At 39.6% G+C, this 16,225-nt stretch overlaps 1 long non-coding RNA gene across 1 annotated transcript in view; it reads left to right on the forward strand.

Annotated features, from left to right (window-relative positions):
• Positions 1-1,137: 1,137 nt before the first annotated feature.
• The window catches only part of LOC143444082 (uncharacterized), a 45,840-nt gene continuing 30,752 nt past the window's right edge, over positions 1,138-16,225 (forward strand). Inside the window, exon 1 of the long non-coding RNA XR_013113626.1 lies at positions 1,138-1,292. This is a non-coding gene — a long non-coding RNA (uncharacterized LOC143444082). The remainder of the gene's footprint in view (positions 1,293-16,225) is intronic.

Below are 16,225 nucleotides of genomic sequence, written 5' to 3' on the forward strand. Positions count from 1 at the left end.
TAGTTCCTTTCATGGCAAGGGAACCATGGAATATTAAAGGGATAAATCTCTGCAGAATTAGTAATGGATCATTTGTTAGGGTAGGGTGAAGATCTGAAGATCACAGTGGATGAAGAGGAGCTGGAGGCAGGGATTTGATTGAGGAGGGCATGCAGGAGCAGCTCTGTTCGGGACAAGGTATGCAGGAAATGAAGGCATGAACTGCACATGGAGGAGGTGCCATCTCTAGAGGCAGAAAAATGAGAGTCTGAGCTTTGAAAAGTAGAGGAATAAAATGACCCTGAGAGTTTAGCATAGTGAGCAATAACTTAGTTTCTCCATCTTCCCACTATTTTCCCCTGCATACTTTGTTCTCTTTTACTCCACCCTACTTGTACTGAGTGCTTACAATATTCCAGAAATAACAGAGTAAGTGAAGTCACAGAGAAGAATCCCATGGACAGGGGAATATTAGACCTCTTTCTCACTCTCTATGTGTATGTGTGAGTGTGTTCATGCATGTACCTGTATGTCACATTCATGTAGGTACCCATGGAAGCCAGAAGGAGGTGTCAGACACCCTGGAGTTGGTTAGTTTTAGGCAGTGGTGAGATACCTGATGTGGGTGTTAGAAACAAAAGGAGGGCTATGTTCCACGTGGCTTATGTGCAATTATAAGAGGACGGTCCGAAATGATGGCAGTGAGGATGGAAGGAAAGTGATATTGAAACAGGTGCAGGAAGAAGAATTTATAGCATGCCAACTAACTAGGGATATGTGGGTGTGTCCAGTCTTTGGGGGCCACTAGCCACTAGTTCACAGGGGTGAGAGAGAACAGAATCAATGAACGGGGCTCAGAGGATCTGTGGGTATGAAGGGCAGACTACTGGGATCAGCTTCACAGAGGCAGCTCAATTTTATTCCGGGGGTGAGAGGAATACATAGGAAGAGAGCAGCAGCTAGGGGATTGACAAATTAGTATTCAAAATATGTTTCATTTTCATTAGGCATTGCAGCCCTGTCATCCGAGCGGAAATACCTAATTATCATATGGACAGCAGAGGGAAAGCATTTGCAGGGAACTGTGTCAAAGGTCACACTTAAGATAAGCTAGGCATCCCTGCTCAGGGACATAAGGTCAGGCAGAGAGCAGGAAGCCCTGCTGGGGGAAGGAAGTCCTCCATTTTGTACCAAGCTCAAAAAGCTTTCTGGACCTAGGGTCCTGCAGGAGCAGGAGCCCTCCATTTTGCCTCGAGCTTATGGTGGACTGTGACCTTCAGCAGCAGGGTCCCCCAACAGATTGACACAAGCAAGTAAGTAAGAGGAGAGTGTTTAGAATCTTCAGGAGGTGTGTGGTTGTGGTTGAGTATGAGACCTTTCACAGACAATGAGAGCGTCTAGACCTAGGAGGGACAGAGTGTCCTGAACTTAGCTGTTTGCCACACATGGCCAGTCCGATGTGTAGGCTTGAAGCCCACTAGAGAATTCTGAGTTTGAAGGCAAACATTACCCAGAACATGGATAACCTAGTGCAGAAATAGGCTGATTAGAACAGGGAGTTGAGGATAGAATGTTTGATATTCAGATATTTAGACTGTGACTAAGAACGGAGAAGAGGGGGGAGTGATGTCAGGACAGGGGGATGCTGGAGCTGAGGAAAAGAATGTGCTGTCTAAATAGTAGAAAACACCTCAGCCAGGGCTGGTGAGCTAAGGAGAGAAACACATTAAAAAAAAAAAAAAAAAAAGGAAAAAAAAAAAAACCTCAATGATAACAGGACCATTGTTTAATTTATTGAAAGAAATCTACTTAGTTTTAAAGCTGAGCAAGAAATTTGTTTCCAGACTTCAAAGGCAAACTATTGACTTGCTTTAATTGGGTGTGTGAGGCAGCGAGAAGAGATGTTACTTTCTCTTTCCTTTTGGACTCATTCAAGCCTGTTTTCAACTGGACCTCTCTTTTCTTTCTCTTGTTCTCTTTCCTCTGCTCTTCTTTCTGCCAACTAAATCACAGGAACTTGGAGAAGTTCTGGTCTCAGTTTACAACTGATAAATTTTTTCCCCTTTAACTGACGTTGATTTCTTCTTTCAGCAAGTTAATAATAAGAGTCCTCACCACGAACCTTGCAAGAGCTGACTTAAGCTAGGTTAGGATGCCCGTCGATGGAGTGCCTGATCTAAAAGCCATCAACCGTGTCGAACTGACTTTCTATTTCTGTAAGCCTTGATCCTTTGCTTGGACCAGGCTGAATGTGTTACTCTGACTCCAGTTTCCCATGATTGAAAGACTAATCAATTGTGTATTGTATACACTCTTTAAATACATTGGTGCTTTCTAATCCCAGAAGCACTGGATTGCAGGGCTTGGGGGAGGTGCTTTAGGAAGGGTAGGACAATAAAGGTAAGGTGGTCAGGTGGCTGATTCAGGCACAGTCATTTCTTTTGGCCTCAGGGACTGAGGATGCGGGAAAACGCAAAATTGCAGGTTAGTCCTCGGCTTTGGAGTCCAGATGTATGATCTGACTTTTCCTGAGGCTAAGTGAGACAGATTGCAATTCCTTCCCATCTCCCTGCCTGTGACTTCACCTAGGCAGTTAGCAAATGGCCTGGAACCAATGGCATTTCTTCATTCTGCTGGAGGAAACATTAGGCCTCCTGAAATCTGTGGTTATTTTGATCAGGAGAACTTAGCCCGATTGATTACCATGGATGTGTAAAGACTCCACAGAACTTCTGATAGTATTCATAGACCTTTGAAAAGAATTAAATGTTGGGTTGGTACTAATGCAGGTTATCATAAATAAAATTTTAAAAAAATGAAATTGAGAAAGAGACATGTTGGGCAAAATGAGAATAATTGAGGGGAAAAATAAGGGACGGGTATCTACCTAATTCATTATACACATGTATGAAATAATTTCTTAAGAATAAAAAAACCAGAACTTTAAAAAGACACACACACACACACACACACACACACACACACACACCTTTTAAAAGTTGCAACTAAGCTGAAGGATGCAACCAGTCAGTAAACGAGCAGTATTTTGGAGATTGTCTCAATGTGATAAAAATGTGGATGATTCCTTTGTTGCATATTAGAAGGTCTGCATGTCCTCCTGCTTTGTAAGAATCCCAGGGTACTGGAGCCACAGTTTTTCATGTATTTGAGCTGTTTTGCTAATTATTAAACATAACTGCTGAAATATGTATTTTGTATTTATAGATTATTTTCCTTCATGTCTTCTTATCTGAAGGTCACAGCATTGTTGGGCAGAAGGTAATGATCACTCCTAAGTTAGAAATCAGAGAAAACAGAGTTCATGATGTTGTAGAAGGAAGGGACAGTGACATCCCAGAGCCAGTCAGAGACAACAGGAGGGATAGGATTGTTGTCTCCTGGGGCTTTGTTCTGCCATGATTGTTTCTGCCCTGGTAATTAATTACATTACAGACAGCAGCCAGTGACATATGTAAGCTCCTGTAGTTAAAGACTTTGAGGGCAAAGACAGTTTGGACGTGATAAAGAGTGGAGTTCTTAACACTGACCTCGCTAAAGGTCACGTGCAATGAATAACATGACATTCTAGGACAATGTGTGCTTCAAGGAATTAGGCCCTTTTAGCTCTGGTCAAACTTGGATGAAGTGTGTTCTTCTGTCAAATGGGACCTTGTAGTAATTGCTTTCATTAAGTCCTGAAAGGTTATCACTTTTATGACTATTGTAAAAAAGCATAAAATAAAAATAATAAAAATACTTCTATATAGTCCAGGCTGGTCTTGAATTCATAGAGATCTTCCTGCCTCTGCCCCTGCAGTGCTAGGATTAAAGGCATGTGCTACCACAAGCTTACTTAGAAACACACACACAAACACACACACACACACACACACACACACACACACACACACACACTTTCTTTTTTCTCTCTGTCTCTGTTTATCTGTCTGTCTTCTCTCTCTTTACTTAGAAGCACATATATACTCTCGTTCATATATATTTAACAATAGACTATTTAACAAAAATCCCATTACCAGGCATGGGAAACCTCCCTTTGAGTTGTTGGTCAGGGACTCCAAGAAAATTCTAAAATAATATAGGCTACTGTCATCTGAAGATAAATCTTCCTGCTGAAGACGATCCCCACCTTGAATGCAGGACTTGCAGGAATAAAACTGGAATGACCTAAAAGTCTCCTCCCTGAGGATAGCTCTCAGTGTCAGGGGGTGCTTGCTATGCAAGCTGCCAAGCAAAAGCAATTATAAATCCTCCCAGCTGTAAAGCTAACCACCACAACGACTGGCCTGGCAAGATAATCCCAGTGGCACAATAGCAGTGCTTGTATCTAACCAGCAGATGTGTAACTGGGCTTTCGGTTTGTGTGGTAGGCAGGAATTCATGCTTGGTACAGTAAACCTAGGCGAGTGCCCACGCTTGGAGAGGTTATATATCCTAGAGGAGAATCTACTACTGCTATTTTCCTAAATTAAAATTGTTTCTAATTATATTCTAAATACCCATCCTTATGCTCATGGATAAATATAACTCTCACACCTCATCAACCAGGCTTCTTTTTTGCAGTAGACAGAGCCTGTTGCAGAGATCCACAACTGGTCCAAACGCAAAGAAGTGATGGTGTACCCAGCCCCAATTGGTAGAGCTATAAAGCATTCCCCAAACATAAGGCTCAGTGAACATCATAGGTGAAGAGGGAGGAGACAGATTGTAAAATCCAGAGTAGATGGATGCCTGAACAAGACCTCAATAATGACAAGGCTCCACCCCTAAATGAAGAGCTATAGGCAATTGATGGGTGGTGAGAGGGAATCAATTTTATCTAAGATGAGAGTCCTGATAGGTATATTCATTATCAAGTAGTCAATCCTAAACATTTTACTTTGTACAAATGAAATACTAAATGAACTCAGCAGGCTGTATTTAAGTGTGTATATGTGTATATTCATGTATGTGTGCATGTATGTGTGTGTGTGTATATAATAATTAACGAACAGGTCATGAATTCAAGAAGGGTTTTGTGGAACAGGGGAGGAGTTTTAGGGGATGAGATAGGAGTGAACATAATATACAATATTCATGTATGAAATTTAAAAACATAAATTGAACATAAAGAAAAATAATTTCAATAGATATTTGTGTGATTCAAGCATAATTTTAATTGTTGGTAAATCTAATGGAACAATAATCTTTTAATCAACTAAATTTTTAATATATGCTGACTAAAATAATGTACTGCTTAAGTAAACAATGTTACCTTTTCTTGGCTTTTAAATTATGAATAACTGCACTGGGATGTTGGGAATTCATCCACACAAAATTACATGAGCAAAATCACTTTCTCTTGCAAACTCCCAAAATATAGTCTCGATAAACTTCCAGGAAACAGAAAACACAGACTGATCTCAGACATCAAACTGAAGCTGGTTTGACACACTTTGGAGACCCGGCTCTGTGTCTAATGAAGTGTCTGGAGTGATTCACGTGCTACAACATGTATTGTAAAAGTGGACTGCAAAGGGCAGAGCTATCTTTTCTAGACCTTACTAGTTCAAACAGGAAATCTTGAATCACCTCAATAAATTTTCTAGCTAATGGTTCACTCAGGTTTGGAGGAGAATAAACTGACCAAGATTCATTTACTTAAACTTGTGAACTCTTCACTCTCTTTTAACTGTGTAGGGATTTGGAAGGTGTTTGTTTATTTTATTGGTTGTTGTTGTTGTATGTGTAAGTGTGTTCAGTGGTTTTTTTTTTTTTTCTTTCTTTTTTTTTTTTTTTTCTTCTGGTTTTTCGAGACATGGTTTCTCTGTGTAGCCCTGGCTGTCCTGGAACTCACTCTGTAGACCAGGCTTGCCTCGAACTCAGAAATCCGCCTGCCTCTGCCTCCCAAGTGCTGGGATTAAAGGCGTGTGCCACCACTGCCCAGCCAGTGTTTTGTTTTTGTTTTTTGTTTTGTTTTGTTTTTAATTTTACATGAATTAGAAAAAAATGTGCTATTCTATGCTGGCTACCTGCCATTAGGACTTGCTCTAAATGTTCTTGCTATAGCTGAGAATAAATCGAACAAAGCAGTGAATGAATTAGTATTTTTTAAATGGAGGTACCATTAGTATTTTTTAAATTTCTACCATGGAGGTAGAAAAAAAAACGTATACAAGGACTAGGAGAGGAAATGGCATTTCTGGTCAGTAGCATCTCTGGTTAGTAAAAGAGAGGAGGTCTACCTGAGAGGTGACACCTGAGTAAAGAGGCTCCTCTCTCCAGTAAATGGAGACCATCATGGAAAACCAGACATGGACACAAAGATCAAGAGACTGTGGGAGCCCAGGCCCGGAGACCTGACAGAAGATGAGAGCAGAAATAATGTAAAAGCCAGAATGCCAAGAAGTCTACTATGTGACTATTAGAGGTGACTCTATATACAAGACTAGAACAATGACAATATCAAGAGACATACTAACACAGAAGGAGAAAATCTCATGGGGTCCTACTTCTGGACAAAAACTATAGGTGACTAAGGACTGCCAAGAGGCAGAGAATTAGCTCTTCAGGAATGAGCCCCCTAATTTGTTACCTAACATAGAGTGGATTAAGGCAGCCTGGCTATGAGACACTGTGCTGAGTCTCCTTGTCAGGACCTGTAAGCTCAATGAATGCAGTCTATGAGCAAACACTGCAAATGTACCATTGCTCCTTGCTGCCTTCTGCTGGGTGCCCAGCCATCAAAAGCACCAGAAGAGGATGGTCAAGGATACTACTGTTGCAATTTGTGGGGTTTGTCTCTTCAGGACCCAGCAGAGTTTAGAAGGGTGAAAATCTGTCTGGAGGGGTAACCAGAGGACATCAGGCACAAGTTCACAAGTGACAGGAACAGTGAAGATGTCACTGTGATTATGGCAGAACTGCCAAAGGGAGTATCTCAGGGGATGAGATCAGACAAGCACCAGACTAGAATTTCCTGAATACTGCCAGGAGTTGTAAAGTCCATAGTCTTTACAATGAGCGTAGCAGGGATGTTCTCAAGAATTCTGTGTAAGAAGATGGCATGAGCTGACATACCAATCTCTCTTGTTGCTGAGATAAACATGGACCAAGGTAGGACAGTGGTGGAATTCTGAGGCCAGCAAGGATGTTCTCTTATAATTTGAGCAATCAAGATAGATGTTTCAACAGTCAAATACAGTGATGGTTTAAAGAAATGGCATGTTTCTGAACAAATTTTATAAGTAGAAGGCTGGGGATATAGCTCAGAGATAGAAGCTTGATCAAGCGTGCGTGTTCCAACCCTCAGCATTACGTTAAAGCACAAACATATAATAAACAAAACTGGTGAGACAGCTCAGCGGTTAAATATCCCTGCCATCAAACCTGATGACTTGAGTTTGATTCTCACGACCCAGTCAGTGGGAAGAGGGAACAGACTCTCACAAGCTGTCTGCTAGTCTTTGCACATGCACTGTGGCATGCAGTCATCCCACACCCCAAATCAGTAACATTTAATACAAGCAAACAACTCTAAAAATGATATGAACATAGAAGGGAACTGTTGCTAAGGAAATAGAAGGGGGGATATGGGGAGAAGGGGGAATATGAGAAAGGAAAGGGAGGGTGATACAGAAGATAAAGAAATGAAGGTACCTTATAAATGGGGGGAAGCATGAAAAGGAAGCTGTGATTGAGATGGAAAATTAACTAACTCATTAATGAAGAAAGAAAACAGCCACTCATTACAAAGAATTTTGAGAAAACGTAGAGCTAGAGAAGAAAAATCAATGCAAATATTTGCATCAGGAATATAATATATAGTCAATATATAGCTGTTTTCCCCTCTTATTTTTTTGTTTTGCTTCTTGATTAATGAAATTTGAATTGAGAAAAAGAGAAAATGCCATAGCAAAACTCAATATTCTGTACAATGAATGCATACTGAATAACTTTCTAATACAAATAACTGAATAACTTTCCTGATATGAATAAGTATAGCCAATACGGTTTAGTGAATAATTGGAGGGAGATGTCAGAGAAAGAAGAGACCAGAAACTAGATATGATTCCCGGTTGGAAGGATGAAGGCTGGCATCCTTGATTGACTGGTGAAATCTTGGGGGGGGGGGTAGTGTTACTTCAGAACTCATCAGATTTGGACTCACTGACTGCCTCATAGGACCTGGTAGGTAAGAAGTTGACCTTATGCATCTTTTATTTAGGAGATACATTATAGTGAATTCTTATGACTCTGTTGCCTCATCATCATGCCCTGGCCCCTCTTGTATGAGAATTAGTTGAAGACTTGAGGAAAGAAAAAATAGTGTGCTTTACTTTGAATTCAAAATGCCCTCCATGGACTCGAGTTTTGAATGCTCAGACATCATTTGAGTGTCACTGTTTAGTTAGTTTTGTAGGCATTAGCAGGTAGAGCATAGCTGGCTGAAATAGGTCACTGGGATAGCCCACTGGGAGTAACCTGTCTTTGCCTCCTTCCTGTCTACAATGAAGAGAAGAACTCTTCTATCACACAGTGTTCTAACACAGTGTTCAGTATTCTGTCTAAGCACTTGGGGTCAATTATGAATTGACACCTCTGAAACCATGAGCTATAATAATAATAGTAATAATAATTATGGTGATGATTAATTTTATAAAAATATTATGTATTTATTATTATTATTATTATTATTATTATTATTATTATTATTATCCCTTTAGATGGTTCTTGGGCATTTTGGTCACAGCATGCAAAGATAACTACATACAGTGTTATTTAGTGATGAATATAAAAGTAGGCGAAATGATTGTAACATAATTTTTTGCAAACAATAGGACTAGTTAGATGCTGGAAGCCATACGTTTGCAAAGAGAACAAGCATCATGTTTGTGCATCTTACTCTAGGAATACTTAGTTCTGTACACAGAAGTTTAGACAGATGAACGATAAATTCGATGAGAGTCCAAGCTTTGCTAATGGAGTTCAATTAAGCAGAAATGAACAAGGGATGCATTGGGTCTGTTTACCAGGGAGGGTTTATGATGATTGAAATAATATTTATGTTACAATAAGGAGGAAAAACAAGATAGCAGAAGTGTGAGACACAGTGTAAAGAGAGCATGGTTAAGGGAAAGAGATTATTAATTAGCAGTAACAGAGACTAGGAGGTTAGAAAAGGGAAATTGGGAATTTGTATTTATTTGTTACCACAGGGTGTGGTTTATCACCACGGAAGGGTATGGTTGAGGAAGCATCGATCAAGATTATAAATGAACAAGAGTTGGAGAGATGGCTCAGCAATTAATAGTTTTGGGGAAGGACTTGGGTTTGGTTCACAATGACCATGTACTAGCTCATATCTGCCTGTAACTCCACTTTTAGGTGACCATCGTCTGGCCTCTGGGGGCACTAGGCACACATATGATGCCTATACATTAACTATGGGCAAACACCTATACATATGAAATAAAAATAAATAAATCTTTAAAGAATTATATTCATTTGTTTTTATGTGTATGTCTTTTCTGAAGATCTGTATATGTACCTCACACATGCCCGGTGTCATAAAGGTCAGAAGAAGGGGTTTGATACCTGGAACCATAGTATGGTCGTGAGCCACCATATTGGTGCTAGAAACTGAACCTCAGCTCTCTGTGAGAAAAAAAAAATAAGTGATTTTAACTGTTGAGCCATTTCTCTAGCCCCTATTTTTTTTCAAAAAGATTATAATGAGAGACATCTCAAAACTGAGAATCTCGGGAGTCCACAAACATCATTTAGACTGATATTTCAATTATTAAGAGTGGAAAGAGAAGTAGGTTTTGAAGACAGCAACCTTGATGCTAAATTATTTTGAGAAACACAAAGGATTACAACCTAAGAGTTTAGGAAACGTTGAGGAAAAATATCCTGTAAGTAGGAACAAGATGTGAGAGGTGAATGACCTAGCTAGGTCCGAGAATTGTAGGAACAAATCAGCTCCCTTCTGAGAGGATGAGAGCCACGTGTCCTCTGAGAGATCCCAGTCTCAGACAGACTAAGAGGTTGACAAGCTGAGGCAGAAGCTGAGGGTTGGCAATTGTTTCCGTGACATTCTACTGAAGCTCCAGAGGGCACAGATGGCAGAGTTTCAGCGCTGAGGGACTTTAATGTGTGGAGAGCTCTGGGATCACAGTAAATGCCTGGTTACCTCAGAGTTAGAAGTAGAATGAGTCGTGATTTGGTAAACCTGTCACCTCAGGATGTGTTGTAACACTGGAAGTTGAGAGAGGGAGGTGTCCTGGGACACATCACCACCAGCTCTGCTGAAGAAGGCCAGGCTGGAGAAAGCTTGCTCTGAAAGCTTTAGTCTTCTAGAGATGGGTACTTGGCTGAAGGGAAAGGCTTGCCTGCCCTGGAATGCACAGCCTAAAGTAATTCAATTAGAGGAAATGCTCTTTTAAATGTTAGTTGCCTGAGAGAAAACTCTTAAAACAATTTCATAGAGGAAGCACACAGCATTTAGAGGCTCCTGTGTTGCAGCTTACAAAGCTGAACAAGGTAGAAATATAAGGGAAATTCCCATTGTTTTTCCTACCTCAAAACTGGTTATTTTGTTTTTTCATTTTCTTAGCTTTCAGTGACCTTTGAAGGAGTATTTCTTTTCCTAACTATTCTGCAATAGTAATTGCGTTGGTTTACTGCTGTGCCGTGAACAGGGCAGAGCTTCACTTAGTAGGTAACATTATGAAACTTTTAGTGTCATGTTAAGACTTGATTTCTATGGGACACAGTTGAATGGAACTCATGTTTATTGTGTGTTTCTGGTGTGCACAGTAGTTGGCCACACCCTCTGTGTGATGCACATCAGCCCTGAGACGTTTGGTGGCTCAAAGGAAACTGAATTTCGGTTTGCATTTCTCAGCATTTTTTCCCACCGCACTGCAGAACATTTCTGGATAATATGAAAAGTGCATTCTGGGCTGAATTTTATTATGGCCATTATGAAAATTAAAATGTATGATTTAAGAGAAGGCCTATATCCTGACAAACTCTTACCTATGAATATATTACCAGGGTGGCTTCCTCTCTTCAATTCTCTGCAGTAGAGTAAATGACACCGATGTTCACCCGGCCACTGAGGTCCGGGATCAACTCCTAAGCACCTCGTCATCACCACCTGGACTGCCACCAAAAGCCTTATAGCTTGTCTTCTGTGCTTGTTCTCCTGAAGTCTGATTTACATACAGAAAGCAAAGTGACCTTTTAGAAATGTCAGTCACATTATATTCTTTCTTATCACAAAAAAATATCCCAGAGACTTTTTCTTCCATTTATTATAAAATGCAAAGAATAATCTCTCTATGCATCCACCCGTTCCCCCCACCCCATGCTCTGGCCAAACTGCTCTCCTTTCTTCTTCACTAAAAATACTAAATATTGAATTCCAACCTATATTTCTGTCTTCGCTTTGTCCTTGTCTACAGTAGTTTCTACCAACATATAGACAGCTCTCGCCCTACCTTTATTCAGATCTCTATGCAAATGTCTCCTCAGAGAGGACATTCTAGGTCTTCTTATTTAAATAACTATGCCCCATCCTTTATAACCATCGCCTCTGCTTTGCTTTACTGCTCTTTCCCAGTTCATTTCACACTATGTATTTATTTAGTTTAGTTTAGCTTAGTTTAGGTTTTTTTTTTTCCTCAAAGAAAGGAAAGCTGCCTGGAGTCAGTGGATTCATTTAATATCTCTGTTGTGTGTAGGGCAATTACAACAACCACAGCATGTTAAAAAAAATGAATGAACTGAGGATATCCCTGCATGTAGAGTCCCTACACTGACGAGCCTGATGATAGCTGGCCTGGAGTCTGTTTCTTTGTTCTAGGAGTTATTATGGTCTAAGTAAACATTTCTGATAAGTAAAAAGAAAGAATGCAGCCTTTTTAGTATTTCTACATCTCAATTTTTTTTCAGTGATGAATCAGATCTGAAATAAATACTCTGTTCAACTTTAATTTATTATAAATTAAAAAAATAAATACAAGTATTTTTGTATATATACTAGATACACAAAGGTCATACTTCAAAGGACTAGATCTTCTGACAGTTACTCGTTCTGGGAGGAGGCCAAGACTTTGGCTTCAATATTAAACATATTAGTAAATGTGGCAAGTAAGATACATTTTACTTTAATATTAGAAAGCTATGAAATTCTTTTCTAGGTTTAAAGCCAAGAAACTCATTTTATTTTTATAATTGAAAGCAAAATCATATTGTAATTAAATACATAAACTTTAACAAATATATTTAAAATCTACATTGAGAACCATTTAAGATTAAAAAAAAAAATCTGTTTTCCAAGCTTCCACACAACTGAATATGATAGTAAATTCTAGAAAAACTAAATTAGTGTGGGTATTTCCAAATATAATGAGTACAATTTATTCAGTTTCAACATAGCTCATTCTTCCCACCTTTGCATTTTTTCTCCTATAAAGAAATGAGATTTGACATTATTGTCCCTTCGTTTCTGTGCTGACCAGATTCAATATTTCTCTCTTTCTGAATTTTCTGACCTACCTAGCAATAAGAATCCAGAATGGCTAGGTCATGAGTCAGGTGTCAGGAAATGTGAGGTCTGCTTCCCATTTTTATGTGGCCTTGAGCAAACCTCCTGACCTCTTCAAGTCCCTAAAAAGAAGAACCTGTTGCTCACTGGCCTTTAAAATGCCTTCACTTTGTAAGTTCCTGGATTTACGATGTTTCCAGCCACCCAGTCCAAGATTTCCTCTCTGACATTGTGCTTGACTGATAAGGCCAAAGTAGACTGGCTTAAAATACTGTTCAATCCTTGACTGTCTTTCCACTCTCACTGCTTCATGTCACCTTAACTGTAGTGACAGTCTTGTGTTCCAAAAAAGAGTCAGTTCTTGTTGAGAACTCAAGTGGCTTGAGATATGAACATCATTCCAGAAGATTTGTCACGTATGACAATGGATGGGACAAATGACGTCTTTTGCTAAGTTTAACATTTAAGACTTAACATAGCAAGAGAGAATAAAGGAGCTATCCCTGAATTGCACTACAGTACATGAAAGAAAGCATATTAAGCTCCGTTTCCCCCATAATATTCATCTCACAGATGTCTAACTTTAAACATAACTTCAATGAAGTTAATTTACATATAAAACAATGCACATAGTTTAGGTCTATTGTTCTATGAGTACTGACGAATATATAATTGAATGGATTTGTGTGTGTGCACCTGTGTGTTTATAAAAGTCAGAGATCAATCTCAGGTGCCATTTTTTGAGGTGATATATTTCTTGTTTTTTGAGAGAAGGTGTCTGACTAGTTTTGAGCTCATTGACTAGGCTACAGTGGCTAGCCATTGAGCCCTTGGGCACTGCCTGTCCCCACCTCCCCAGTGCCAGGAATACAAGTACATGGCACCGTTTCAAGTTTTTCTATGTGGGTTTTGGACAATGACTTCAGGTCCTCATGCTATAAAACAAGCAATTGATTGAGCTATATCCCCAACCCCATATGGTTGAATTTACAAATCTTCCAAAAATATACTGGAGTTTTAACTTGTGGTACTTCTGAATGTGATCTATATTGAAGATAAGGCCTTTACTGAGGATTCATGTCAAAACTGAGGTCATTAGGATATGCCTTAATAAAGTATGACTTGTAGCCATATAAAAAGGAGATATAAATACAAGGAGCATGCCTTGTAAAGGGAAGAGTTTTATGCTCTAGAAGCCAAACAATGACCAGAGCCAAGAGCTCTTTCTTAGCACCTTCAGAGAGAGCATGGCCCTGCCAACACCTTGACTTTGGACTTCTGTATTCCAGAACTGTGACATGTCCCACTTACTGCCTCTCTCCTGGTCACCCCCTTCCACAATCCTTTCCCCATCTCCCCTTCTATTCTCCTCTGAGTGGGTGGAGGTCCCCCTGGGTATCCCCCCACCCTAGCACTGAAAGTCTCTGTGAGTCTAGGTGCTTTTTCTCTCACTGAGGCCAGACAAGGCAGCCCAGTTATAAGAACATAGCCCACGTACAGGCAACAACTTTTGGGATAGCCTCCATTTCATTGTGATCAAACACTATGATGAAATACTATTTGGGAACTGAAGTCATTATTTCAGCTGACTGTTGCAGTCTAGCATGAGAGGAAGCCAAGAAAGGGACTCAAAGGCGGAGACCTGGAGGCAGGGACTGAAGCCTAGAGAAAGGGTTTATACTGGAATGTCCCGAATGGCTTGCTCAGACTGCATTTTTATAATCTCAGGACCAACTGCCTAACATTGGCAGCACTACAGTAATTGAGGCCATCCAAAATTAATCATCAATAAAATTAAATGCCTTCCAGGCTTACCTACAGGCCAATCTATTGGAGGGATATTTTCAGTTAAAATTAGCTCTTACAAGACATGTCTAAGTTTATATCACGTTGACAAAAACAAACAAACAAACAAAAAACAATACTGTAGTGAGAATTTTGGTTTCTTTAAAAACAGAACTATTATAAGAATGTGTTTTCACTATAATTCCAGGTGTGGGATAGGGGGCTGCTTCTCATTGTCCACAGCAGTTGGCTATGATTTGCCTTGTGCTCTAGCAGGGGTGTGATATTTGCCAACTGTAGATAGTTTCTGATTGTGTGACATTTGAAGTTCTAGGGACTTTTCAGAGGGTATATAAATGCTAGCATTATTGTTCTTGTTATAGCTGGTGGTGGTGGGTGGTGGGTTGGTAGCTGTTGGTTGGTTGCTATTGATTCTGTTTTTTTGAGTAGTCATGTGCAAAGAAGAAACAACAAGAAGAAATTAGATAAATCGGTGGAGAAGATCAAATTTGGCCCAAGGAACTCTATGCCCCTAATCAGCAGAAAGTAGTTAATGATAACATTGCTGTCTTTCCCTCTGTGCCCCTTTCTCTCCTATCTAGCCTTAGGTGGTAGAAAGTATGGAAAAGGGAGAGGAGAATGGTAGAAGAAAGAGAACCCACAAAGCAGCAAAGGACAAGCTATGCAGCACAATCTCCCCATGTTGACTTGACACACTAACAGCTGTTATTAAACCATAACATTTATGTAAACCATGGTGTTCTGCGCCCTTTTTTGAGTCCCCTTCACCCGCGAAAGAGACACGTGAGGCAGTGTTCGGGTGGTTACTACAACGAGGCTTTATTCTTGTATCAGCAGAAGCGGAAAGACCCAAAGCCCGGGAAAGGCACTGCTATATGTACCCTAGAGTGGCGTGTTCACTTCTGATTGGCTGTTCACTCATCACCCCATATTACGCCCCGGGATGGGCAGTGACTTTGGTGCGCTTTTGCCTTTTGCACCTGCGCAGTTAGTTGTTTACTTGTGGGAGCACAGGATGCCCATGCCATCTTGTAATGGTGAATGTTGTCACTCTCACTGCAGCTCCTAACACCATGGCCTTTTCTTCATCCTTCAAATCTCATATTAACATCTTAATACCATAATATAAACAGTGTAACAGTAAGTCCCACAGTTTTTTCCATGAAATTTGATTAAAATATGCTTTGGAAAGACTGAATCACTTCCTTTGGGTTATGATGGTACATGAATATCACTGTTCCATGGAAAACTGGTCAATTATACCCAATTACTACCATTGTTTGATGGAAATGATCAAAGAAATTTAAGCCACTACTGTGGAGAAATAATGAGTTTCTTTAAACAGCCATTTAAAAGGGTTATATTATTTAGCCCAAATGTTGCAGCGTATATTAGCTTTTGTTTCTTTGGAATTTGAGGTGTATTGTACTGCTCATTCATAAGAAAAATCTGCCTTTAACCATCATTTGTAAATATTGTATTTAAGGAATTTACTTCATATTGTGTAAGAGGGAAATCTTATAATGTTTGTATTCACAAGTGAGAACATGTTGCTTTTCTCTTTTACATTTATCATATATTTATTACAGATATTTGTAGATTTGACTTGTTTTTAGTTTTATGCCCATGTCTCCAAGATTATCTGTCACTGTAAATCACTCAATGACAACAACTGCAGAATTCATTCACTTGGATAACATGGAAGCATACATCACACCATCTTTATATAAACTTTTGCATTGTTTATCTGTTTGAAATAATTAGGTTATTTTCCAAAAGAAGTATTGTAAAAGCCTTGAACATTCTGTTTGAGATTAGACTGATGTCAGTTAAAGAGAGAAAAGCCAGAATGGAAACAAACTAAAGAGATAGTTTTGCTGACCAAAC

The sequence above is a fragment of the Arvicanthis niloticus genome, chromosome 12 (genome assembly GCF_011762505.2).
Source record: "Arvicanthis niloticus isolate mArvNil1 chromosome 12, mArvNil1.pat.X, whole genome shotgun sequence".
Classification (NCBI taxonomy): domain Eukaryota; kingdom Metazoa; phylum Chordata; class Mammalia; order Rodentia; family Muridae; genus Arvicanthis; species Arvicanthis niloticus.